General features: G+C 34.8%; 1 protein-coding gene across 1 annotated transcript in view; it reads left to right on the top strand.

Annotated features, from left to right (window-relative positions):
• LOC128984436 (uncharacterized) overlaps positions 1-27,330 on the top strand; it is a 220,207-nt gene that overhangs the window by 50,544 nt on the left and 142,333 nt on the right. The window lies entirely within an intron of this gene.

Here is a 27,330-nt window from a genome sequence, read left to right as displayed (position 1 = left end):
AAGGTCAACCTTTTCATTTTGGCATTATGAAAAAATCATTGTTGAGAAGATATTAGTATTTGACAGCAGCACACGCTGTCGGTTGTAGGAAATAAAGTTCTCTTTTATTCTAACTCTGGCTAAAAGTTTGAAATCTTATCGTATGTGTCTATATCAAGGTTGTGATGGTCTGTAGTCAAAGAAGTCCAGTGGCGGTTATAGCTGAGCTGGTAATCCGGGACAGAAAAGTTTTTAATAGTGGGGTTTCAACATTTAATATTGACAGTAAAAAGCGGAAAAGTTTGAGGTAACAACCTCATATAACTTGAAGAAAAATTCATATACGTTTGTCAAAATGTTCCGTAGACAGTACAATGTTTAAAACTAGTCTTTTCGGCCTTGTAGCCAATACTACTAATAATTCCGTGTTTGCATTTCTTATGTTCGGGCTTGTTATTCTATTCGGTATCTTTATTTGTGTTAAAACATCGTTTTAATCAAAGTTTATATATAGTAGAGAAATACAAAAATAATGAAAATTAAGTATCTATCATTACTTTGTATTCGAATGCACTTAACAGTGTCGGAGATGCATATAGAAGGAAAGCCGTACATTGATGTCAATTGATGGTTGACTTGTAATAACGGCATGAAGTCCTGTGATGAGTGATTGTCACAGTGACAGCGGTGTGGCAAGCACGTATCGTTGTGGCAAATAACGGCTCGTGTGTCACCGTTGTCACATAAAATCAAATAAACGTACCACATCTATTATACTAGCAATCACTCTAGCAGATAAATCTAGCCATAACGGTGTTTTAGTTTCAAAACGTATTTATCGCAAATGGTGTCATAATATAATTTTTTCTTTGAATCAAATACTTCGTATAGTTTTTATAAACCTATGACAAATTTCACCGGTAATAAATGTTACACATATGGGGAAGCAATTTATCTTACCTCTTTGAGATAAGGTGCCATTTTTAGAACAACTGGAGACAGCTTTAACTTAGAGATGGCGCATACAAATGCCCTACGATATTCCTCCCCAGCACAGTCAATGTTTTGCCTCTGCGGTCTTGAGTTGTTTAGGGTTCCGGATCTGCGTCACCTAATGGTGGAATTCTCCGAACAGCAAATGTGTTGTTTCATCGGACCACACACAGCATTAAATAAATACTGCTAAAACAGAAGACATGTTTTTGAGGAACACTTATCGTACACTAATAGAGGTACGTTGCATGTTTTGAGAGATACTTTATTTACTTGGTGTTATACACTTAAAAGATACACTCAGAAGAAACACTGTACTCAATAAGAGCCAGTGAAACCGTGAAACTTTCTTACATAAACACTATTTAATCAACTTTCCCGCTTAATTTAATCACCTCGGTGTAATGCAAGTTTGTCGCTTATAAAGGTTTTAGTTGTCCAGGGGTCAGTGTCATTGTCACCGGAAGACAGAGAAAGTGAGACAGAGAGAGACCGGAAGCTGGTCATTGTTCAACAATTAAAACAGTGACAAGGCTGAGTTGAGAGCGTGCGCGCAAATCCTGGACGAAAGTAAAAGCTTGGGACAAAAAAGCGCGAATCAGAACGCGTCTTCACGCCGACTGCCCAGAGCTTCGGCTAGACCGTAGCGGCGGTGTTGCTTGGTCTTCCCAACTCAATCGACGTTATTGTACAACGTCTGTTGTTGGCTCAATCTTAGAAAATACTCTGTTTGAAATAATATTCTTCAATTAAATATTAGAAGAAAGTAGGGTATGTACTGTACTTTAAACCAACACGTTCTTAAAGAGTCTCATTTGGTTTTCCCGTTATAAAAAAAACTATGTAAATTATCTTTAAATCCCCGAAAAGGCGATTGTTAACTTAAATTTTGTAACTGGTTTCGTTAAAATGTGCGCAGTTAAGCGTGAAACTCCGAATCGTGTTTTCTTCGGCAACAATGTCTGACCGCTTGTTCTCATCTGATCATAGTTGGTTACGTCATGGCGGTTCATTGCCGTGAGCTCCCTATCGCAATAAAAGGTGCAGGTTTTGGATGAGGGCTGGAATTTGAGCTGTGAAGGTTGTACAACTACTTTTAATTGCACACCTCTCGTTATCTCATCAGCTTCGGTGGAATATGGATGCCGAAACTATCAAGGGTTTGGTCAAGGTGGACTTCTCATTGAGACTATCTGCACGAAGGTACAGTTTTAATCAGCAAGAGTAGACTGAATGATTAATTTTGACAATTCTCATTGGAATGAAATTTGAAATGATTGTGATTAGTTATTTCATACGTCCCTGTAAATCACAAGGAAATGACGTAATTTAATTTCATGCATAGAAACACGTTGTAGCTCGATTTCGAGAAAAAAAAACTTTTCTAAAATCCTACTAGTTGGCTATTTACTTCAAGCATTGGTATATTTTGAGTTTATTTTCGTAAACTCTTAGATGCGAGTTTATATATTGAGTTTAGGGAAATTCCATGTTCAGAATTTAGTCCATCTTTACTGAATTATATAATATGTAGGGCAGTGTACTTAACTCATAATCAACTTAAAAATATTGTTGAAATATATCAGAAAGCAATAACATTAAAGTGTATGAACGAAGAAGGTTACACAACAATCATGTAAAATCTAACTCTTGTTGTGTTAATTAAAACCGTTGAATTTTCACACTAAAGTTGAAGTTCGTCTCTATGAATTAAACCCGAACATTTATAGAATGTTACTCATAGAGAACTAAGTCGAAAGAGATTATTGTAGTGTTCTTTCCAACACAGCCATATATTAACTTGCATTTGTCTTTGTCATAACATTATAGTTTGATAGGGAGATTAAAGATTGGACCGTTTGCAATACGTTTATATTTTTGTTATTCATTATTTATTCAAATTATGTATTTGAACAGTTCATTCTGTATATTGTATATAATACACGTATTATTTAATTCATTCACTTATGTTACTGATTTTTGCAATCATAAAATTATACGATTTACATAAACATTTCTAAGTTTGGAACTAAGTCCCTTCGGGGTTTATTAATCTCACTATTGATTTAGTCCTTTATATAAAAGTAAAACTAATACATATTTTAAACATAGCAAATTATTTTAAACTCCAAAATTTCTCAGCATCGGCCGAAGGCTATAATCTAACGCGTTGCGTTAAACAAACTAAATTCCTTTGACAGAGTGACCCGGCCAAAGTGTGGGCAGTGGCAGTGCATTCCTTGCCGCCAGTGTTATTTCAGCTGGCTATTTACACAACATAATCACTTAAAACGTCTCTCTAGCTTTGACGACCAGGCTGACATACAGGGTTAGAACTAATAGAAAACAAGTTTCGTGTTAGCTTTTCACAAATTTATCGTACAATTTCTTATTACTTCAATGCAAATCTTAAATCAAAATTTTGTTTTATGATACGACCGAATTCTAGGATCCTCCGAGAAATACACCCCGTGGAGAATGTAGATTCACTGTCACCTGACACCCTGCTAGTGGGGAGGGGGATATTAAATTCGAATTCCATTTCCCCATCTTGCCTTGACCTTTCAGTAATGTCCTCTCATAGTCACAGATGCAACAGACTTGTAACATCAACATCTCGGTATTTATTACTTTTCTTACCTTACGTGAGTTGAGCTACTTATATTTGAGAACTTAAGTTGAGAGCTTACGTGAAGAAACCAATTATGTTTTTGTAAACAAAACAACCATACCATAGCTGAATATAGTATGATATAGTTTAATGGGTTATTGTTTAAAATCTTCTGTCCGTAATTGTATTTCATGATTTCATGTCAAATATATTTGTTCACCAGGTTGATTATCTGGTTAGGAACTAACCAAACTTCATGCTGTTTGTTTTGTGGAATAAAAACTTAACTGGATTAAATCTTTAATCCGTAGCACGTTGGACAAACAACTAAATCCGTGGCCCAAATTGTATTTTTTAAATTCACAATCATCCTTCAAGCTCAATATTACTGATTTTAAATAAACGGGAAAATACTTATTTCTCTATTTTCGTGTGGATTCTATTTTTAGTGAAATTATACCAAGGTAAGTAGTAGGATAGTAAGTGTTATGTTTACCTAGAATATTGCTTTTCATGGTAAAATCTTCGATTCAATAATGCTGATGAATTAGATTAGAGTGTTCTAGTTGATACCCAGAAGTAAAATCAGATGACGTGACAAGTGTAAGGTTGTAATGTGATATTTCCTCCAGTTGGTTTAGCATAACTGTATGCAAAGTCGCCAGTCGTGCCGGTGTGGATGTCAACCGGTCATAGTCAGCTATCAGAAATCAGCAATCAGCAATCAGCAGTCTGCAGACAGACAGAGGGTCATTGACTGCAGCGGATGTCAGATGTCAACTGCCAGTGACTCACTGTGCTGACTGATTGCTGATCAATAACTCACTGATCACAAATTTACTGATGACAACTTCCTCAACAATTTCAGCGACTAACTGTACCAATTGATCACTGGTCGCCTTATTGATCAGCATAACTCAGTAGTGCCAACTGACTGATCATCGACAATCATCGATCACTTGAGAGTAACAGGCTGATAAGCATATATATACATATATATATATATTTTGATGATGGGCAACTCACTGTTCTGACCTATCAATGGTCATTGCCGCTTTCAGACTCTGATCACTAGTTCGAAGTGACCTGAAGTGGGCTACCGGTGGTTTTACTTTCGTTACAAATTGTGTGGAAGTTTTATTTTAAAATGTCCTGGTTTTTAATACGATTTGGAATCAGTGCCTATATTTCATATAAAAATCATAGCAGAGACGAATTGTGCGTTTATTCCGTGATAACGAAGTTTTTTTTTAATTTTTTTATTAAAAATTCAGTGAAAGTTTACTTTAAAAGTATGTCCTTTGACTTAAGGTGTATTTTCAATGTTATTTCGTGGTGAATTTGTATATTTTGTTTTAACGACCACATTAGTTTTTGCTTTTTTGTCTCATTGAACTAAAAAACACAACCAATTAGAATAAATTCGTGTATAATAATGGTAAATCAAATAAAGTATAAACTACAACATAATGGATAAAAAAAAGCTATACAACGACAGAAGATTAGCTTTTATATTGAATAATTGATAAAAGTAATATTGATTACGCGTTTTTTACTTAGATAATTCCTAACCGTATTTTGTTTGGTTGGGAAATGAAATGCAAATAATAACATGAATCTAGATTCTTCGAACTTAAGGTGATTACTAGCTTAAAGCCTCCTCGGTAAATCCTAGTCTAGTATTGTTTTGGACAAAGACTTTATTTTAGGATTTCAGACCCTACACGGGGCGGGCATATGTATTCACAGGACTTGAATATTGTCTTTTTTGTCTTCATCATCAATCTCTGTCAGAGTATTACGGATGGAAGATCCGATTAAGCGCCCACGCAGTCTTCTGTACATCTAGAATTCTTCTTATGAAAAATATATATCTTCTGAAAATATATATACTGTTGTTGTTGGACTACTTGTATTATGAGTATTTCCTAATCATGTACGACAGTTTACTTTATACAAGCAAATTCGTTTTTAATTCAATAGTAAGTTTAGTAATAATTTTTTTAACTAGACATGATGTGTTAATAAATAAGCAACTGCGTAACACGGATAAATGTTTGAAATATTCATATTCAATATTCACTGATTTACACATCCTGTGAATTTACACACTGCTCTAGATGAACATGGTTAGCAGACGACCATAAAAATGCCCAAAAATAATGACATTGTGACAAATCTGTTTGTAATTTCTTTTAAAATGTATCCAGAAAGAGTATTGGTTTCTGTTTTAAGTTTTAAATTGCAAACGCTGTCCAGACAAAGAAGAAGATGTTTCATACAGTAGATAGTTTTATTAATAGTTTTAATAGCTTCAAAGTAAAAAAAAAACAAGTTTATCATTCAACCACTCAACAACTTGTCACAGTAACGAGTAAGCGTGCATGAGCATCACTTATCAGACGCTATCCAGCATAAGAAAGCATTGATGAAAACGTAAAGGATGAGCTCAAAGACATTTCATTGATAGTCCAGAAGACTAGTTTTATCTTTGGACTGCTGAACAACTAATGTCAGCAACGACTCAGTGCTCAGTGTGCATCACTTAGCAAACGTTGTCCAGTAGAAAACAAAGATACATGGATGAACACGTAAAGGATGAGCTCGAAGACATTTCATAGATAGTTTTCCACTCATTTTACTTTCTGGAGTCCAGAAGACTAGTTTCATCATTGGACCGCTGAACAACCAATGTCAGCAACGACTCAGTGCTCAGTGTGAATAACTTAGCAAACGTTGTCCAGTAGAAAACAAAGATACATGGATGAACACGTAAAGGATGAGCTCGAAGACATTTCATAGATAGTTTTCCACTCATTTTACTTTCTGGAGTCCAGAAGACTAGTTTCATCATTGGACCGCTGAACAACCAATGTCAGCAACGACTCAGTGCTCAGTGTGCATCACTTAGCAAACGTTGTCCAGTAGAAAACAAAGATACATGGATGAACACGTAAAGGATGAGCTCGAAGACATTTCATAGATAGTTTTCCACTCATTTTACTTTATTGAGTCCAGAAGACTAGTTTTATCATTGGACCGCTGAACAACCAATGTCAGCAACGACTCAGTGCTCAGTGTGCATCACTTAGCAAACGTTGTCCAGTAGAAAACAAAGATACATGGATGAACACGTAAAGGATGAGCTCGAAGACATTTCATAGATAGTTTTCCACTCATTTTACTTTATTGAGTCCAGAAGACTAGTTTCATCATTGGACCGCTGAACAACCAATGTCAGCAACGACTCAGTGCTCAGTGTGCATCACTTAGCAAACGTTGTCCAGTAGAAAACAAAGATACATGGATGAACACGTAAAGGATGAGCTCGAAGACATTTCATAGATAGTTTTCCACTCATTTTACTTTCTGGAGTCCAGAAGACTAGTTTCATCATTGGACCGCTGAACAACCAATGTCAGCAACGACTCAGTGTTCAGTCTGCATCACTTAGCAAACGCTGTCCATTAGAAAACAAAAATACATGGATGAAAACGTAAAGGCAGGGCTCGAAGACAATTCATAGTGTTTCCCATCAGCTTAGTTTCTTCAGAGTCATAGTTTCAGAACAGTAGTTTGATCATTGAACTACTCAACAACCATTCACAGCAACGACTCATCCAAACCAGCACCACTCAGCCGCTCAGTGTGCATCACTTAGCAAACGCTGGCTATTTGAAGAGAAATTACATGGATGAAAACGTAAAAGATGAACCCGAAGACATATCATTAGCAGTTTGTTCCATCATGTCCCGCGCTTCAGAAGACCATGTTTGCTCGTCCAGCCAGTTTGTCATCACTTTGCTGATGTAAGAGACTCCAGGATCGTCCTTTGTCCCCAGTCCCCGGGATAACGTCCGTATAATGATCGCTTTCACTGCGACTGTATCATCCGTTGCGCAACATCTCTACTCGTCTACTCACGCTCAGCTGATACGTTATGTCACATCAGGGTTTGTTTGACCTCGGTCAAATTTGCTTCCTGTGTTGCCTCTTGTTGCGAAATTTGTCATATGTGATGGTATCATCTGTATTGTTATTGCCAGGATTATAGCGCGATTCGTTTGGTTGGAGCGATGGATTTTGTTATTGGAGTGCTGGGTTCAAATCCTTCCAATCACAGTCGTTTCCCAGTTAACTGTGTGATAATGTAGTGTTTCTGTGGTCCGCAGCCCAACTTAAGCTGCATGAGCACCTTCACTGTATAGAACATTAGAACACTCTATCTCTCCACTAATATTTGTATAATGATTGTATGATATTGTATGATGATTTGTACAATACAAATGATATTTTAATACTGACTTTCCAGTATGTTCTTAATTTTTACACGTCACAACTAATATCTGATTATATCAGTTTGATTTTGTTTCGATCAAAATTTGAACCTAATAATCCAAAACTGAATTTAGTTTACGTGATGTGGTTCACAAAAATATACTTTTGTACTTAGTTGAATTCGAAATATTAATTAAATCTTTAGGAACTTTTCAATCTAGTAATCCTGGTAAATTAGATTTTGTTTGTGTACTGTCAGTCAGGTTCTAATTAATTCATGTCAAACACTGTAAATTAAACTAATATTGAATTCCATTAACTTTTATTTACATACCCACGAACGATATTATTAAATGGAAAACACTTTGATTATTAGATTTAGTTTTTATATTCATAAAAGGATAAGGGATTGCAATACTTCGGTCTGCATTTACTAGCTCCTTAACGTAGTTTATTTAGTCTGTGATAAAAGCTTTGACGTACCCGATCAAACACAATCATTTAATTACGACATTTAAATTAATGTTATATAAACTTATTATGTACACATAATAGCATTGGCCTAGTTTTATTTATTCCAATTGCAAGTGTTAAAGTTTCTAAAAAATAAAATGGGTAAATAAGTAATTCCGTGTTCTGTAAGTATATTTACCGAGAAAACTCGATGAATTCTCAACGAGAGAAGATGTGCTTAAAAGTAAAGTAAGTAATGAATTCGAAACGCCGCTCGGATTTCCCGCTCGCAATGTTAGCATTTACCAGCACGCCATGTCAATCACGCCATGTAGCTTATATTTGACTTTTAGATAGGACAAGTTATATGCTCTTCACTTTCATTTTTGTAACTTTGAAAGTGACATTTTCGACGTTTACAGGAAAATAAATATAGAAGAAAGTAATATATTGTGTCGATATACAGTACGTGGAATTGAATTCGATAAGTTATCATTCAACGTTAATAATTGAGATGATAGCTTTGTTCTTAACAAGATCAGCCTAATCAGATTGAAAGCCTAATAATCTTTAACAGCTGGGTCTAGTTTTAAGCCATAAAAGCGTATTATTTTTTTTAATACTGAACCAACATACATAACTGATTATACTTTTTTTTCAATGAAATGGTGACCATACAAAGTAGGTATTTTAAGCCAAGTCTGAATGGAGATGAGTGTAGGATGAGTGGCGTGATCTTGTAGTCTTGTTAGTGACTAAGGCCGACTTATTCCTTAGGCACAGCTGTTAATTAATAGCCCATACAGTGGTAACTAAGGACCTACAGTTTATAGTAGAATCCGAACCACATTTTTGCCTTGGTATTTACGAATTAGTCTAATTTTCAGGATAGTACTGCGGATAGTCGTAGTACTCACTCGTGCAGACGTTAATCCACACCAGAGAGTATCGCATCCACAGTGCATGCCTATAAATATCAACAATTCGTAACCTCCTAGTAGTTGGATTACAGGACGACGCCATATCCGTCCCAGTTAGATTTACTGTATTACTAGAGCTATCCAGCATTATGCTATGTTATTACATCATTGCATTAGGACAGGAACGCTAATGCTCGGAATTATAAAAATGTGAGTGTCATTTGGGAATTAAGTGAGATGTCTTTTGTGGACTCGTCATGGTTTACCGTGTAGTAGCAGTTGCGCCGAGTAGCATTTGCGCCGCGGATTAAATCGTGCTTCCAGCGCCGCGGAGGTTGATTAGTTCAATGATGCAGAAGTGACGAGGGCCATATTACTTACACTTGACTGAGTTGCTTGTAAATAGTGTCGTTTTCCATACTCCTAATTAACTTGTACTAGTAGTGCACTATTGCACATAAAAAATTATTAAACACATGTATACCCCCACCCCCACATGCAGTATTGAGTTAGTATAGATATTTTCCTGAACTATAATTATTATAACCAGTAGACATTTTCTACTTATCACATTACTAATTTAGGAGAAAGGGGGGCTTTTGTTTTCCTATGTGGAATGCATACAGCTCGGCATATTGGTATTAACGGAGCACATGAAAAGAGCCCGAAATTTTAATCCCCAAAAAGGTTCACTAATCTTAAGCATGGAAAAAGCCCGGGTCTCCACAGGTACCTGAGGAGGAGGACGCTGACTATAAATTGTGTGTATACATAGTAGTGTTTTAGTAAATAGTGTTGTGTTTGGTTGGGTTAGGTTAGGTTAGGTAAGGTAAACAGACTATATCTTTTAGTAATGTAAATATCTTTGAATAATATAGCCTATATTTTATTAATGTATCTTTTAACAGTGTATCTTTTAATATTGTAAATAATTTCATGTATTTCAACTGTGTTATTGGTTCTTTCTCCTTAGACCCGTTGTGAAAGTTCTAGAAAGAGACCAGGCTCTTTTCGCACCGTCCTAAGAGGGACCTTGGAGGTCCGGGCGCTTTTCAAGCGTCTGCCTCAGTTTTTGGGCTCTTTTCATGTGCGCCCGGTATTAAGGGGATTTGCTAGGGGTATATATCCCCATACCTTTCGTAGTAACCCACTCCCTTATGTTTCCTTTGGTCACTCAATGGTGTTGTCATTGTCAGTTTCGAGTAGAATTTAGCTGAATGAACATCGTAGAATCCACAAAGAAGGGCTCAATTTTCAATCATTTCGTCTACTACAATTGACCTACTGTACATTATATCATCGATATGTCGCACAATTGATAAGAATGCAACAATACGCTACAATAAAACCTTTCTGAAACCTCTAACCGAATAAATGAATCGATAAATAATTTCGAACCATGCAATTGCTTACAATCGACATTTACAACTGTTAACAACAGTTGACTTGTACTCCCTAGGGACTAAAAAGGCTTTTTACCACTGGTGATTAAAACGTTATATAGTTTAGACTCATATAGTTACGTCTTTTGTTTGCTATGTAAAGGTTATACATCGAAGTGAAGGATCACGGGTTAATACATAAAACCCCATTATAAAATGGTTTGTCATAATTACAGGTTCTAAAAAAGTTAACCATGTAAATAAATCAATAACTTGAGGAGGGGGGGGGGGGGCAAGCCCAAAATGACACTTGCTATATCATAAGATGTACAAGGACACCTACATCGAAAACATTGGTTAATCAAAACGGGTGAAAAGTTATTTCACAAAAAACTTTATGGTATCAGGTACACAAACTCACCCATGTTATTCTTATGGAGAAAAAGTGCCTAAAGTGAGGTCATATTACTACCTACTGTACTTTACATTTAATGGGTCAGTAAATGAAAGAATTAGCTTGTTTAGCTTGATTTCGAATATAGTATATGAGGATTATATGTAGGGATATGTAGACAAAGATCAGGATTTTTGGAATTAGTGGCAAAAAAATGATCCCCATGTTATTTTTATGGTGAAAAACGCCTAAATTGGGGCATCTTTGTGGTATTGCCACTACACGTTTTAGAGAGTTATTTTGTAAACTTAAAATGTACTTGTATTTCTAGACTTAAGATAAACTTAAATTGATATAAGGCCTGTCTCAATTCCCAGGCTTCACGAAGCGCGATGTATTACTACCAAACCTGCTGATACAGAAACAAACTATTTTTTTCGTAATTTCCTTTCTTTTGAGTTATTGGTAATTAATTGGTTTTAGGTAGCCCTTATACTGAAACGGCGGAGTGTACTGTGTATTGTTGTCAACCAGTGAACGATATGTGCAGATATTTTTGGTGGCATCAATTTTACAGTTAGGCCTATTAGATTTAAAATTATGTGTTACCATTAGCATGGGTCACGAGGTGACAGCATGCAACCACTTTACGCTGAAAGTAAAATGTGGTAGGAACATAAGTCCTCAATAATCCTATTAGTGCAGTTGATTGGTTCCGCCATTGTTAACCTGTCAAAACTGCTAACCCTCATTTAATTAGCTGGCGCGGCGCTGGTGCTACGCGGCGCAAATACTACTCGGCGCAAATACTACTCAACCATGGTTTACAACTTGACTAAGACGTGTTTGTTTAGTCTCGACTATTTAAAAGCCCAACGATCAAGGTTAGCCGAGTCCTAATAACTGTAGTAGATTATCATTATATTCTGTCAGCTATCCAACGATATATCTCGTAGCACATTGTACGTGTTGTTATTCAATTTTCTTTGGTTGTTTGTAAATAAATTTCTACGTCATTGTATTTAAATGTGTTTGAGCTGCAATTAATTAATTGGCTGTCGTAAACAAACGCTTAACAACTCCCGAGGTCGACCTAATCTTCTATTGAGTAAATAACAAAAAATTACCTATCTTCTTCGGTAAACAGTTTATTATACTTATTAAATATCATCAATTATATTTACCGACTGTGTACATGTGCTTAAGTTATTTGTGGACGTGTTTTGTGTAATTTCTTCCACTAGAGAAACAATGATAGATAATTATAATTCTATTTATTGAATATGCATTATCCAAGACTATACATGACAATTTTGTTTGTAGTGTGATATTTAGATCCAATTGCACATGTGCAACATCTATTGTTACTTATTTAATTTTCAACTCAAAAGGATTTCGAGTACTAAATAAATCAATAAATGTGTTAATGAACAAATATAAACGAAAACAGTTGAAATTTGAACAGGAAAAAGTGATGAAGTGAAATGTGATTTGTTGGAGTTGGTGGTGGTGGTTGGAAGAGTCTGATAGTAACATTAAACTCAAATTAATTTTTCGTTTCGTAGCTATTTCACTTTTGTAAGTTTTAAACTCAAACTCCTATTACGTTTTCTTCCAAATCCTTTCTCATTCATTTGTTTTCACACATTCGTACATTTCTCATGTGCTTGAGAACGATTCGTACAACTAACGAAAAGTCGCAGAGTGCTCAACAAATTTAATCCCTTTCATTTACAAGAAATAGTTTAAAATAGTAAGTATAATCGTTGTAAAGTAGGCCACCTCTTAGGAATAGTATTGTTTAATTTTCATAGACCATTGTTTATTTTTTATTTTTAAATAAGCGAATAAAATATTCTCTACTTATTTCTACATAGAAAGGAGGGTTTTAACCAACGTTGTTTATCTAAATGTAGACCATCAGTCATAGTTTAAGTAATGTTTATAGTTTGCAGTGATTTATCTCCTTGGGCGTGTTTCAGTAATTACAATCTTTTGTAGAAGATAAAGAGGCGGCGGCCGCGAATAGACGTTCTATTTTAGCCTGAGGTTATTTGGAGAGCTTAGAATGTTAGGTCTGGATGCTGGAACTTAGAGGTTAATCGCAAATAGAACGCCAGTGTGGTTTAGCTTGGCTTTAGCTGTTTGCATTTTAGTTTTATGTTTAAGATGTGTGGTTAAGCTTAAATATAGTTATGGGAAACTCCCGACTTAAAGGGAAATTGTTGCAATGTCAATGCAAGGTTTTCTTTTTTTACGTTTTAACTTAAAATACAATAACAAATATATTTAATAAACAATACTAGAAGTCGTCCAGTGGTCGAAAACTCGAAAAAAATATGTAATATAAGGACTATTTTCATTTTCAACGGACTATCTATTTTCACCCTACACTATAATTAAAACATGTGATTGGAGTTTGTTTGGGTTTTCGGTTTATATTTTGTTGTTATTTTGTCACTAGCGTAGCAACTCATAAGGTCCATGTTAATTTTTTTTTAATTTCAAATTCATTTTTCGTGTTTATTTTTGAGCCTATTTTTATTTAAAAAGGGATTCTGCACATCTACAGGAAAATGTCTTTCATTTGGTACTAACCGCGTGTATTCAGTCCAGTAGTATGGCCAGGCTAGCTGTCATAAGTTTTGCAAATTTTTTTAAATATATAAGATAATTTATTTTACACAGTTGTTAGTGGTAATGATAATGCGTACACTCAAAATAACAACCCTTCTAAAAACCAAATAAATTTAAATAATGTTCTCCTAGGTGTGAACGTACTTATCATCTTATAGTTCATCTTATCATTATAGTTATACTAGTTATAATAGTTATATAGTTATAATCATCTTATAGTTACCAAGGATTGTGAGGCAAATAATCTACCCAGCTTAAATACTATGGTGTGGTGATGTTCGTTTTCAGACAACGAGAATACTGCTTTACGTAGAATATTGTCAGGCAATGTTCCTGTGGTAGAGTTTTAAGCATACATCTTGTGTTGAACACGGGGCATAAACGCCTCAACAATTCAATAGTTGCGATGTAGAAAAGAAAACGGCCTTTGGATATACAGCCAAGCTTGTCAAGCCTCTACAGTCGAATCAAAACTAGTTACTTTAAGCTGCAAACTCTATGAAGCACATAAATTAATATATTTCCGTGCTAAAATGCTGTACGTTAAATAATTAAACATATACATACTGTCCAAAGTTTTTAAATCGTTTGTGAATCAGCCTTTGCGTTGTTCTAACATGATATCCTCTATAACAAATAACTTATAAATATAGAGAGATTGACATTCCTGCAGCATTTCTTACGGAATCCGTGAGAAGAGTTGCAGTCTCGGTCTGAAGGAACTCGGTTGCCGGGCTGACGACTGACATGCTCTGGTTGTTTACAGTGTTGCCAACCTTCCATTGTTGCCAGCTGTTGGATTTATTAACTCTGGAAAACAGCTTGAATGTATATAATCATTGATGAAGATTACTAGCTATTTCTTAGTACAAACAGTTCATTGTTTCAAGGCTAGAGGTGATTTTCACATGATCAATCTTTCGTTGCAACTTTGTCGTTTAATGTCTATAGTTTGTATTTAACAACCTTTTCGTCATAGGAAAACTGCCAAATGATTCTGTTATGTCTTATATTTTTTGCTGATTTTATTATAAACCGAAGAAATAAAAGTTCGCATACATTCGTATTCATTAGTTGAATACTTATTATTAGTTTAGGCTTACGTATGCTAAAACCCTTGTTCAAATTGAATACTACATACTATGAATAACTTATGACTTTGAACAACTTAGTGAATGATTACCTGCCATTAGCTCTTCTTTGTGAATCACAAATACCAGTCTTTTCATTGTATTTGGGATAAGCAAGAACCCAATGGGGCTTACCCAAGACATTAAGACATAAAATCAAACTGGACCGAAGGTCTTTTTATGTCATGACTACATCTGGCTATCAAATGTAAAAATAACTTTTTTAAATCAGATGTCAAAGATCTGCAGCAATAAGCATACACACGATTAGTTGGGTTTTTAAAGAAAATCAATGCATTTTCAAGGTAATTGGATATCTACTGCATTCTACTAAGGATTTTGAAGATCACCTTATTTTAGGATCCATTTTACGGTTAGTGGTTTACTCTATAACGATCTAAACAGAATACTAGCAGCTGGTACAAACACATTTTTAGTCTAAACTCGCAATAGTTTTAAAGTTGGTTAGATGGCGATGAATAAATAGAATACAATACAGCATATGTCCTCAGATCGTTAGTTGTGTAGATGAGAGGTACTTGACTAGTAGGCCTAGTAAAAAGGTCGCCGGTTCGATCCTGAGAAATTTTAGTAGTGTTTTGATGGTTTGAAACCGGACTCAGCTGTCCTGATTATTGGTTTTTAAATAAATGGTCCCTTGTGGCTGTAGTAATGATACAGCTGATTGTAGTCAGTAACGAAGTTACACTAGGCATCTCACTTCGTTCTACTTTCCTTCACTCATATTTGGGTTACAAAACGCATCTAACCCAATTGATAATAACAATAACCAGATAAATTAGTCACTTACTTATTAAATTTCTCAACCCATGGCCGTGCCAGCCTCTTAATGTTTCAGTTTCTACGCAATGTATTGCTCTGTGTTGAGACTTCTCTATACTTTCAGTTTTAAACAATACCAAATAAGAGGTGGTTTATATTTGTAATTTGACTGTATGAGAATGTCTAGATGTGACACTCAGTTCATTCCCACCTCCAGTTAGACCTACTGACATATGAACAGCTGGAGCTGAGTATAGGTCAGTGGTAACTGGTAACTGGTAAGTACAGTGGAAGGTGCAGCGACCGCTTCAGCGCCGTTGGTTCTCTGAAGTCATAATAACTGCAACACTCAACGGACGAACCGATCAGACAACATAGTGGGACGAAAGACATTAAAATTATGGCGAAAAAACTATTGCACACAAGGGAAAATGTTTAGGGTTTAACTACAGGGAACCCACTTTTGGTAAGGTTAATGTAAGTGAATCTTTCAAATTAACCTCCATAGATTCAAATGTTTGTGTAAGCTGTACCGCCAAATCAAAAGTAGTAATTATGGAATGATTCGTTTTTACAAATCACATTTTGGCAGGAAATCTTGCCTTCTATTACCGTAGACATACACGTTCGAAGATTATAAGAAAGTTGAATTTTGCAGTACAATTACTGTACTAAACTAGACGATGAAATAATTGCATTTTACGCTAGATCGTCTGTTTAGTTGAAATTATTGTACGCATACGGTAGTTATCCTTTACGTTGATGGGTGGTTGCTGGTGAAGAAGAGCTAATTGGAAGTAATGGAAGTTGTAGGTTGTGTCTACTACAGGTTATTGCAGTGGTCAGTTTATGGGCGGAACTACGAAAAACTGTGTTAAGAGTTGGTAAAACGCTGATTAATCCTGATCAAAAAGTAGGGCAATAATGTACAAACTTCTGCAGCAACAGAGGGGTATGCGTGTGAAACAATTAAAGGCATTTTGCGTGTGAATAAGCTCTCAAGAATCTTTTATCTCAAGAATATAAGATGAATCTTTGCACAATATTATGGCTACACATTATTTTGGGAAATAATTAACATCACATGCTTACATTGCCTGTAAAGAGTTCAGTTAGTAGAAATTAATTATTCAGAAACCGCATCTTGAAAGGTCGATCGAAACATACATTGTAGCATGCAGAAGACATAACTGTGTGGTTTGAACACACCAAGTTTTAACATGCAGTAGACAAATAAAGTCTTTTGTGCATAAATTGACGAGTCTGAATGATGAGGCATCTTACCATTTTACTTGAATTGGAATGTCAAAATGTTCAAAAAGAATGTCCGAAGAACACCACAGAAATAGAAATAAATAACTTTAGTAACCAATTTAACGGCTATTAATGTATTGCTGCATCACAACTGAAATGTTGCCATTTCACCTGGTTTAACCATGGCCTCAGTGGCCATTGCCACTATCTTCGTCAATTTAACGACTCGCTCGGTTTCCTCTCAAAGACCAAGATTCGAAAATCGTGTACATTCATGACAAAAAGAATTAATAACTCTTAAGATGGGAATAAAAAAAATCGTTGATTGAAACTACTATGGCCTATCAGTTAGTTCAATAAGTTTTCATGGCACAGGGCCAGACGGGAAGTTGCGGTTCAAGTAATATCGGGTCAGCGAAAATAAAAATAAATGATCGACAAGACAGAAGTTAAAAAAGAATAAGAAGTAGACAAGGATATAAAGAAAGTCATCAGCTGCAGTGGAAGGTCCAATATTGTCTAAATGGAATGTCATCAACCCGCTGTGGTACTTGCTCTATTGGTGACGATCTTCCAAATAAACCTTCATAAACCTCCAAATAACCTCAAATACTCCTGCTGATGAAAATACCTCGTCTACTTTTCATTCTGTCTATTTACTTAACTTGGGTTAACTCGTACAACTTGCAACATGAATTTATTTTTAGTTTTACATACTTTCTTAAGTTATCTAAGTAAATGTATTTCATAGTTGTATCTCTATCGAACTTTGGTTAAACGAACGTGTAAAAGGACGAATCCATCCATTTCAAATATAATAGGTTTCATTGAAATTCACTTTAGACATAGTTTTAATCATACAGTAGATACAATAAAATTTTAATCATTTTAATTACTAACCATGTTTTGATCACGAAAGCACGCATGTTTTATAGGTGGGACTTGAAAATCTACTCCCCCTTCAATGAAGGAAAATGTACTTGTGTGTATTTTGATTTCATTCATCAATGTATTTGCGTATTAATCGTTTGTGTAGTCACCCCTCTGGTTAAGCCCGTCATTAATCATTAATCATTCCCCAAGAAAACATGTTTCTTTACATTTACCCAATAAAAACACTACACTTAAGAGCACTAATATTTTCAAAACTGCGCGCTCTACTGTAAGCTCTCAGTAAAAACATATGTTTTCCCCAGCGTCAAATTATTCCAAACTTTCCCCTCGGAAATGGTTTGTTCCACGTGGAAAAACTTAGCCACTAGTTTCTTGTCCGTAGCGTAACGGCGAATTGCTTTTAAACTCGCTCACTCGCAAAGTTAAAGTGTTTACTTTGCAAACTTTTGCGATTAAATTTTATTGGTTCGCAAGTCACCTTGAAGCTTCTCCTGTAAGCTATTAGGATTTGAATATGAAGTAAAGCAATTAATTCATGGTTCCAAAAATGAGTTCTGAGGTTACTTAAAATTTGTTACCTTTTAAATATTTGGTTGTTGAATGAGTAATTATAATACTGTAATGTGTGTAAGAGAATTATTTTATTGGTCAGTTTTTTTGTATTCTTTTAAATTTGAACTCTTGAGAATGTTTATAACTATGAAACTTAAGTAACCCCCTGAAATTTACTAAGGCTTAGGAAGATTCAGTATGCTGTAAATATAGGTTTGGATTAGGTGATCAGGTGATCGGTGCTCCTGATTAACCGTGTTCAATAGATGTTCCTCACAAAATTATAAACAAGGGTTTATAATGTTTAATAAGTACCATTTTATACTATAAGGCATTCGAGTAAAAAATCAATACTTAATTTATTATGGTTGTAAATAAAACACTTAAAACACAATAGTTCTGATTAATGAATAGGGCAACTGATAGTGTATTTTGGTAACGCACAAAAAACGTTAATGATATTTAACGTTAAAAATATACTTTAAATAAAGCTAGAGAGACTTTTCATTCTGCGTAAAAAACATTTCAAAATAATTTACCAACTCGTTGAAACTTATGACGGTGACCTACTATAATTCATCCTTCAGCAAAGTTCTATTCTTTTCAACTGGGAAACTCCCACAATACAACGCGAAGTTGAAAGGGGTTTCCGCCCTAATAACCCTGAATGTCACAAATCCGTGATGCTCTGTTTTAACGTAGCGTCCTGTCAGCTAGAAGATGAGTCTATGATTGAAATATTAGTAGTAATTAAAAAATCTAGTTTTATTACCAGATTTTAATGGAAATATATTATTGGTATAAACTTTAACCCACTTGGAGTTTGTTTTTCAAAGAAGAAATTAGGACAAGCTGTTTAGAAGAAAATAACGTGTACAAATATAGACACGTTCTATAAAATTTTCCGTTTTTAAGATCTGACCATTGTCTTGTTATATACGTCTGTTGTGGACCCAGAATAGCAAAGCATGCCTCGTCTTGAAGCTCAAGAATAGCAAACTAATTTCCTTACTCGTTCAACCCTAATTCCACATTATAGACACAAGTAAACTGGATGTTGTTCCTTGCATAAAGGATGTACGAGTATGCTGTAGTAGGTCATATGCAGAGGTTGTTAGCTGTTGTTCAGTTTGTATATAATGCAGTTTTCACACCTGATCACCACATGAGATGATCAGCTGTTGCTGGTTGTTGTAGATAAGTCCTCTGTATCAGTTAATATATGATGCTGCTGCATAGTTTGCACATCGGCAGATCAGCTGTTGCTGGTTGTTGTGCAGGATGCGGTCAACTCTCTATCACCTCAGGATGTCCGTTCCCCCTCCTCTCCTCACATCTTCTCATGGTCCGAGTACTAATAGAGACATTGACTTCGCCTTATTTAACCAATGTTTTTATGTTATTCTTGCTTCCTTTACCAACAAACCATTGGTGGTAACATAGGTTGCTAGAAAACGGTTTCCAACCTCTAACTTTCTTCAAATCTTAATTTATATCGGAACAAATAAAATAAATAAATAAAAGTAAAAGTAGCATTAAGTTGTGTGTTGATTTATTCTGAGAAATTACATGTTTTTGCGAAAGTTTTGGATTAACTCCACAAAGTCTTTATTTCTCACTAATCGTAAAATCTGTCTTGGCTTTGTCTTGGTCTACTGCAATGATGTAGATGTATGCATACTTTAGAAAACTCTTCCAGGCTTCAAATACGAATAAAGCTATACAGATTAAAACTCTTAGTTAAATTAAAAATATGTATACTCAAAGACAAAGTTTATCCTCATTAACAATGGTTGGTTGATTGTAACATATTCCATTATTTATTTATTAAAAAAAATCGCTCAGGTAGTAAAATGAACTATGCTTAGCACTTGTTAGAAATTGTTTAAAACTTAAGATTTAATCTACATTGCCATATGTGAACTACGCCTAAGCATTGAAGAGGGTAAAGTTTTCCATTTGTTCACAGATAATTAAGTTTACATTTTATTTTACTTATGAAGTAATTAAGTACGTATATTTCAATCCACTCATTCTTTTAGTGTACGATACACGAATGCAGGATCAGGTGTCTTATAAGTTTATTGAGATCGATACGAGTTGGAATAGAGCCTCAATCATGTCTGGAATACTAATGTGAAATACTTTGTTCTGAGGCTCTATTACAATTCTTTCTCAATTCTCTATACTCTTTCCTTTTCAACTTCAAAAATCAAGAAACAACATAATTTATAGAAAGAAAATTAAATTCCTTAGAATTTTTAGTTTACCGGAAAAGAGTTTAAATATTTTATTTATCATACTTAATTTAATTGTGTGTGTATTCTGCTCAGTTAAATCCTTTATCCTCCTTTTACCTTATTTACTCGAATGTTGGTTAGACACCAATTTAGACAAGACATTGAGTCTGTTGGACTATTTAAGCCTATTCCTTAACTGAGGCACGTTTGCGGCAGTAGTAGCATTTTCGTTTTCTAAGTCATACTTTTGGACTAAGCAATTGTGTAGAATGATTTTATTTATATTATCTTCTGTGTGATTAAAAAGGCTATCCAACACGTTCCCTACATATCATGAGCTGTCATAACTGTTCTGCGAAGGCAAAGTTTAGTTAGTACTGTAGTTGGTGCGTTAACAACTTGTTTAATTTCTTTTAGAACCAAAATAATACTTTGAGAGGTTTCTATCCGGTCAATTCAAGAGACGGCTAAACATGCCAATGTTCCTGAACATGCCTCTACGGTACAAGCTCTCAACATTCTAAAACTAATTTGTTTCCAATAATTGTGCTCTTAACATATCAGAGCTTGCATTGAGTAGGGCAAAAATAATGTTTAACTATTATTTAAAAGTTAAAATCGCATGTAAAAAATACTAATTTACGGATTTTCAAAGTTATTTTGTAAATACCGGTACCTAAAGAAAAAAATACGAAGTTTGAGTTCAGCCAGTGAATAGTTTGAATCTTTGTGAATATTTCACAGTTTATTTCAACTCCATAAACACTTTAATAATGCCAGGAGGTTCGTTTTTATAGGACAATGTTTACGTGGTAAGCAGCCAACGGCTGGTGGAACCCTGTTAATGGAATTTTCATATTAGCTGTGTATCTAAATATATTTTTATTTTTGACATCTTACGATAAAGAGTTTATACAGTAAAGTAAAACAACAGCAAATCCATTTAAATGAATGCACAATACAGAAATCCTGCTTGACAGGTTTATTTGTATTAATTTAAACGGTTCATTTAATTCCACACGCATCTCCTTTTACACTTGGCTTAAAAACCAACCTTCGTATAGTCCATAGTATAGTCGTATAGTCGTATAGTACCTTTTCAGTTGAAAGTACATTAAAAATTATTAAAAGTCTTGTATATTTATTATAAAAACTGCTCATGTGTAGACAAGTTTAATAAATAGGCCTACTTGTCACAATCGATCTATTATGATTTTCGAAATGTCTTGTTATGATTTTGGACATTTAAAACACGAGTCGCTAGTGATAAGAAAGTTGAGTATTCTTTTATCAGTAAACGGATGTAACTCGGGGTGCTATCATAGTGTGATAAGTATTCTCTCTTTATTGTGAAATAACAGAGAAATAAAGGCTATCTGTGACAAAGACAAGGCTAAACTGTAGTTATTTCTTTATTATATAGGGTGATTACCGAGAAACGCATGTTTTTCAAATAACTAGTATTCAGACAATTCAAAGCAAAAAATATATTTATGAGTGGAAAAACAGTGTACACAATATGCAATTTCAGAATAAAATTACTTACAATTTAGTGTTTAAAAATTACAGTACATATCTAAGGTGGTCGCCTTCTGCTTTGATACAGTGTTGAAGGTGTTCCTTAAAACTTGCTACGGATTTTGCTTACATATCTCTAGGAATGGCGTTGATTTCCTGGCGAATCGCTTCTTTAAGTTCCTGTATTGTTTGTGGGTTGTTTATGTAAATTCTAGATAAAAAACCATTGAAAGAAATCTGGAACTGCAAGATCCGGTTAGCGAGAAAGCCAAGTGACATCACCAAAACGTGTGATAACTCTTGTAGGGGATGTTCGAAGAAGGAATTCCATACCAAGCAGAAGGCGACCATCTCAGAGATGTAATTTTTTTAAACTAAATTGTAAGTAATTTTATTCTAAAATTGCATATTGTGTACAGTGTTTTTCCACTCGTAAATATAACTTTTTATCTGAATTGCCTGAATACTCGTTATTTGAAAAACATGCGTTTCTCGGTAATCACCCTATATTAATGACTAATTATTTTAATGGGTATAATCTCTTAAATCTGCGAAAAATCTCTTACCTGTTAAGTTTAAGTTGTAATAGTTTATTTTTTCAATAACTAATAACTTTTGATAAGTATACTCTCTTGATTCTGTGGTATTGTTTGAAATATCACATGAATTAAGTTACAAGTTAAAGATAGTCTCTGTTCTTTTTCCTTGATAATATCCAAACTTGGTAAGGCTGACTGATAATTATCGGTTATTTATTTTGTCATTTACTACGAACGTAAATATTTGTTTTATCAATTACTATCAACATATTTGTTTTATCAATTACTACGAACATAAACACTAACCCATTTTTCAGCAGTTTTGTCAAAAACAGGTATAAATTACTTTTTAGTTTGTTCACAGGCAAAAGTAACGAAAACATTTTGTGGGTATTTTTTTAAATTAGATATGACTTAGTCGCATGAAAGTTAGTCAATAAAATGTTAATAAACATTATGAAAGAGTATATTTGAATTTATTCTAATTTTTAGTTTGACTAGAAAGTCATATAAATACCATATTGAAAATCGTAAAAACTAACTTAAACCCACCGTTGGTGTTTACCAATACAAACATATTTACCACATATTATTACATAATTGAGTATTACCAAAATAGTTCAAACTTTTCATACCATAAAATAGGAAACTGAAAAGTATGAATCTTTAGTGGTACTATAAACCAAATAACCTTTACCATAAGATATTGAACATTCTCTTGAGTTTTTTTCAATAACTAATAACTTTTTATAAGTATACTCTCTTGATTCTGTGGTATAGTTTGAAATATCAGATAAATTAATAAGATTAAAGATAGTCTCTGTTCTTTTTCTTTTATAATATCCAAACTTGGTAAAGCTGACTGATAATTATTGGTTATTTATTTTAGTCCTCCAACAAGGTACAAGATTAGTACTCCAACACAACGGTTCTGGTTCTAGATTCTTTTTTTTTAGTAGGACAAAAATATCTATTAGTGTTTTTAGGAGTTTTGGGGGTAGACTTGTACCCCGACTTTAAAATGGCTATTCCTCATTAATACAGGTGGCACAAAACGTTCACTTCATAGTACAAAAAAAGAAATACAAAAATAGTATAATTATTAAAAAAAAATACTCGGTAAAATAGACAATTTGTGTTTTAGCGTGGACCTTAACCCCGAGATGTAATGAAAAAATGCAAATACAAATGTTGAGGGAAGGGGTACATAATTTGCATGATGGTAAAAAGGTACACAATTCTAGTACGGTTTTTAATTGTTAAAATTTAATGACAAGCTACAACCTTATCGTACTATATTTTAATGTAAAGGAATCTGTTACTGAAAAATAATCATCTTTCGCGATATAATCAACAAAAAGCTCCTTCCCATTGACCGGGTGACCTGCTTTGTTCCAAGGTGAAGGACTCCATTGTTCTTCGTCTCTCTCGCTCTCATTAACTCCCCTATCAGTTACAGGTGACAACCCCCCCCCCCCCACTACCCCTCCCCCCCCCTTTACCGAGAGTGTCACTGACTCGTCGGGTTTGGTTTGATAATTGAATTACGTCGGGCTTCAATTACTTGTGAGGTTTCCTACAGTGTCGTACCTTGATTGGAATTCTATTTGAATTGTATGTGGTTCTCTTTGAGTGTGAGTTATATTGTAATCATGTGTTGTGTTTGTCTTTTGTGGTAATATAGCTTCTCTAGAGGAATATATAAATTGTATACAGAAGGAAAATAGACGATTATAGTGTTTGTGGTCATAAAACATGTTAAAATGCACGCAGAGCGAAATATCGATTTCTGGGCGGACACTTGAGCTAGAAAATCTAAATTTATTGTTTACAATTAATGTACTATAAATGAGGTATCTATATTTAATATTTTTATCACCCAAAAGCCATTGGACCAACTATGATACAATTTTACACATATATAATTACTGTACCAGGAGCCCCATTGTCTTACTTATTGCTTGCATCTTTGACTTAGAGCTTCAATCGATACATTCAAAGTTCTGTAGTGTAGCTTTTGGTAATGCATATTGATTTTTTCCCTTTGCGACTAAATGTTTAGGTAAAACCATTAACTTTATTGTCAAAGCTACTTGCATTAATTTACTTTGTTTACACTTTTCAACTGCTTTATATTTCACACCGCCTAACAACTGATAGAAACAAATGAAATAAGAATGATTAGTAAAACCTAACCTTGCAGTTCGTGTATTTATTTCATGGTTCTTTATGTATAACATATACATTGGATACAAATATATTTACTAGACGACATTTCTGTAGATTTCAAAGGCAATTATAATGTACAAAATTCCATTGTTTGTTGTAAATTTTGTTTTACATAAGTGGTCTCCAGTCGTTTGAGGATTTTTTACCAGATATATGCCAGAAGTTCCGTGTTCTACCCTCCATAACGGCTTCGTTATACAGTAGTAACTAATCCGTCACCTACAGGACCGGGAGCATGGTCGAAGCAGCAAAGAGGTCGGATTATCGGAGGAACGCGTTTATTGACATAAAAACATAGTACTGTAGTTAAAAGTTATTACACAACACTATGTCTTTTGAACCATTTTCAACTCAATTAAAACCATATATAATGAGACGTGCAATATGATGTTTTCTGCCTGATCCCCCTCTTTAGAACTGCATTGTAGGAAGGCATTAACTAACAGTTTCTCAGCCTTCACGTCATAATGGCAGCTATACGGCAATAGTTATTGTTTAGCCAGATTCTCACAGCGGGCTTGTTGTGCCAGTTACGTCACGTGGTTGGGGAAACTGCAGAAACTAGGAACCCATCAGAGCATAATGGTCAGCTGGGTAGCGGAGTGGTTATGGTACTCGTCTGATAATTCATTATTGAAAGGACGCCGGCTCGGCCCCGATAAATGTCAGTACATAGCTTGTTGATGGTCCGAAAATGGGCCCAGGTATCCTTGATTTTTGGGGATGAATGGCTCTGGTTAAATAAACAGCAGATTTTAGTTGGTAACAAGGCTACAGAGATCTTACTCGATTATACATTCATATTCAGTACGTGCTCATTGATTAATAGACATTCCTTGAAAAATATAGATGCGGTCCAGTTCGTATTGATTAGTGTAACTACAGCCGCCTAGGCTGTATGGGGGGTTCGGGTCGGCAGACAGCACCGGAGTGGATACAGTGTTCGCCAATCAGATGATTTTCGTTTCGATCCTTAGAAAATTCATTGATCTTGGTTAAACAAAACACACAAAGCACTTGAACTGAGACAGTATCTAGACGTCCCATCTCTATGGACCAGCTGTAGCCATTTTTTTGTTAAAATAAGAACGTAGTTGTGTCGTGAGCCAGTCACAGAATGCACTAGTGACTAAAACTCTATTTTCTACCATATTTTTTGTTGCTGGCCAAGTTGATGGGTAATAACAGTTGCTATAGCTCACAGCTTAACCATTAGTGTAGTTTGAAATGGTTAAAAAAGATGTTGTATTCAACATAAATCAGTAATTTAGATCAGCACAATCTGTTGGTGGCTCACATCAACTACGGCGATTTTAGTAAAAAAAAAAAAATGGCTACAAATTTAACATGGGGATGATGTCTAATCTTAGTTATTCAACAATCGTCGTTCACTCATTCATCGCCTAAAATTACGCATCCTGGCATATCTGCGTCGTAAAAACCGAATCTAATCTTTCCTAGCTGAAAAATCGTTCGTTTGAGCTGGTAGATTAATTATCTTCCTGCCTTTATTACGATTACTGTCCATCCCATGTTCTGACTGGCAAGAACAACAGGGGAGGCTGTATCGCTGTATCGCAGGGCCCCACTGACCTACTGCAGCCGACGGTCGTCATGTCGTGTCCTTGTTTCCTTTCACGGCGCGGGTGCTGTCTGCTGTCTGCTGTCACTGAGGAAAGCAGATCCCCAGATCCTCAATGTCACTACAAGGATGACTGCTACATTTGCCACATCTCATCTACGGAGAGAGGTCTCGTCAAGGCTGTAGTTTGCGCGCCAATAGTCCTTAAGTGGCGATGTTTATCCGTACTGAGGTGTTTAATATTAGCAGATACGAAATATTAGCAGGTGTTCAAAAACTTTCGTTCACGTCTTTATATTCTTTAATGGACAATCGATTTCGATTAGGCAGTCGCATCATCATCAGACGCAATAGGTGAATGTCATTATGCTGTTTCGTCATACTTACTAAATTACGAAATTTATATTTTGTAACAATAATTATACATTATTGAGTTTTGTTTAGCTCAGCATATTTAAAGGAACATATATAAAGATTATATAATATAGGTAGGTATATATATATATATATATATATATATATATATATATATATATATATATATGAACACTTATTCAAATCCTAATGATCACCAATGGATTTTTCTAAACATGTGAGATTTTCGTGACTCAGTACTTAAAGCTAGAAAAACAAAAAATAAGGATAACTCTCCACTTCCTCTGTAATGGATAGCTCCTGCTACTAACAGACAAATTATCGAGGAAATTTCAACTTTTTATAAATATAAACAACTAAAAAGATTGGTGCCAAAATGTTCCATTCAAAAAATATCATCAATCACCTAGATTTAATTTATTACTATTACTAGTAAAATGTGAAAAGCCATCAAACTAATGTGAATGTTCATTCCAGTGGTTAAGTTTCGATGCATAAGCGGGAACCAACTTGTTAACGTCAATTAAGTTAACTTTGCTGCTTTTGACACAACCTGCTAATGAGGCAACTAAGCCTGTCTTTGGTGG

Source organism: Macrosteles quadrilineatus, unplaced genomic scaffold (genome assembly GCF_028750875.1).
Source record: "Macrosteles quadrilineatus isolate MER2022 unplaced genomic scaffold, UCM_ALF_1.0 Scaffold_2__2_contigs__length_208266976, whole genome shotgun sequence".
Classification (NCBI taxonomy): Eukaryota; Metazoa; Arthropoda; class Insecta; order Hemiptera; family Cicadellidae; genus Macrosteles; species Macrosteles quadrilineatus.
Note: the sequence above shows the minus strand (reverse complement) of the source record. Positions and strands in the feature narration are given on the sequence as shown.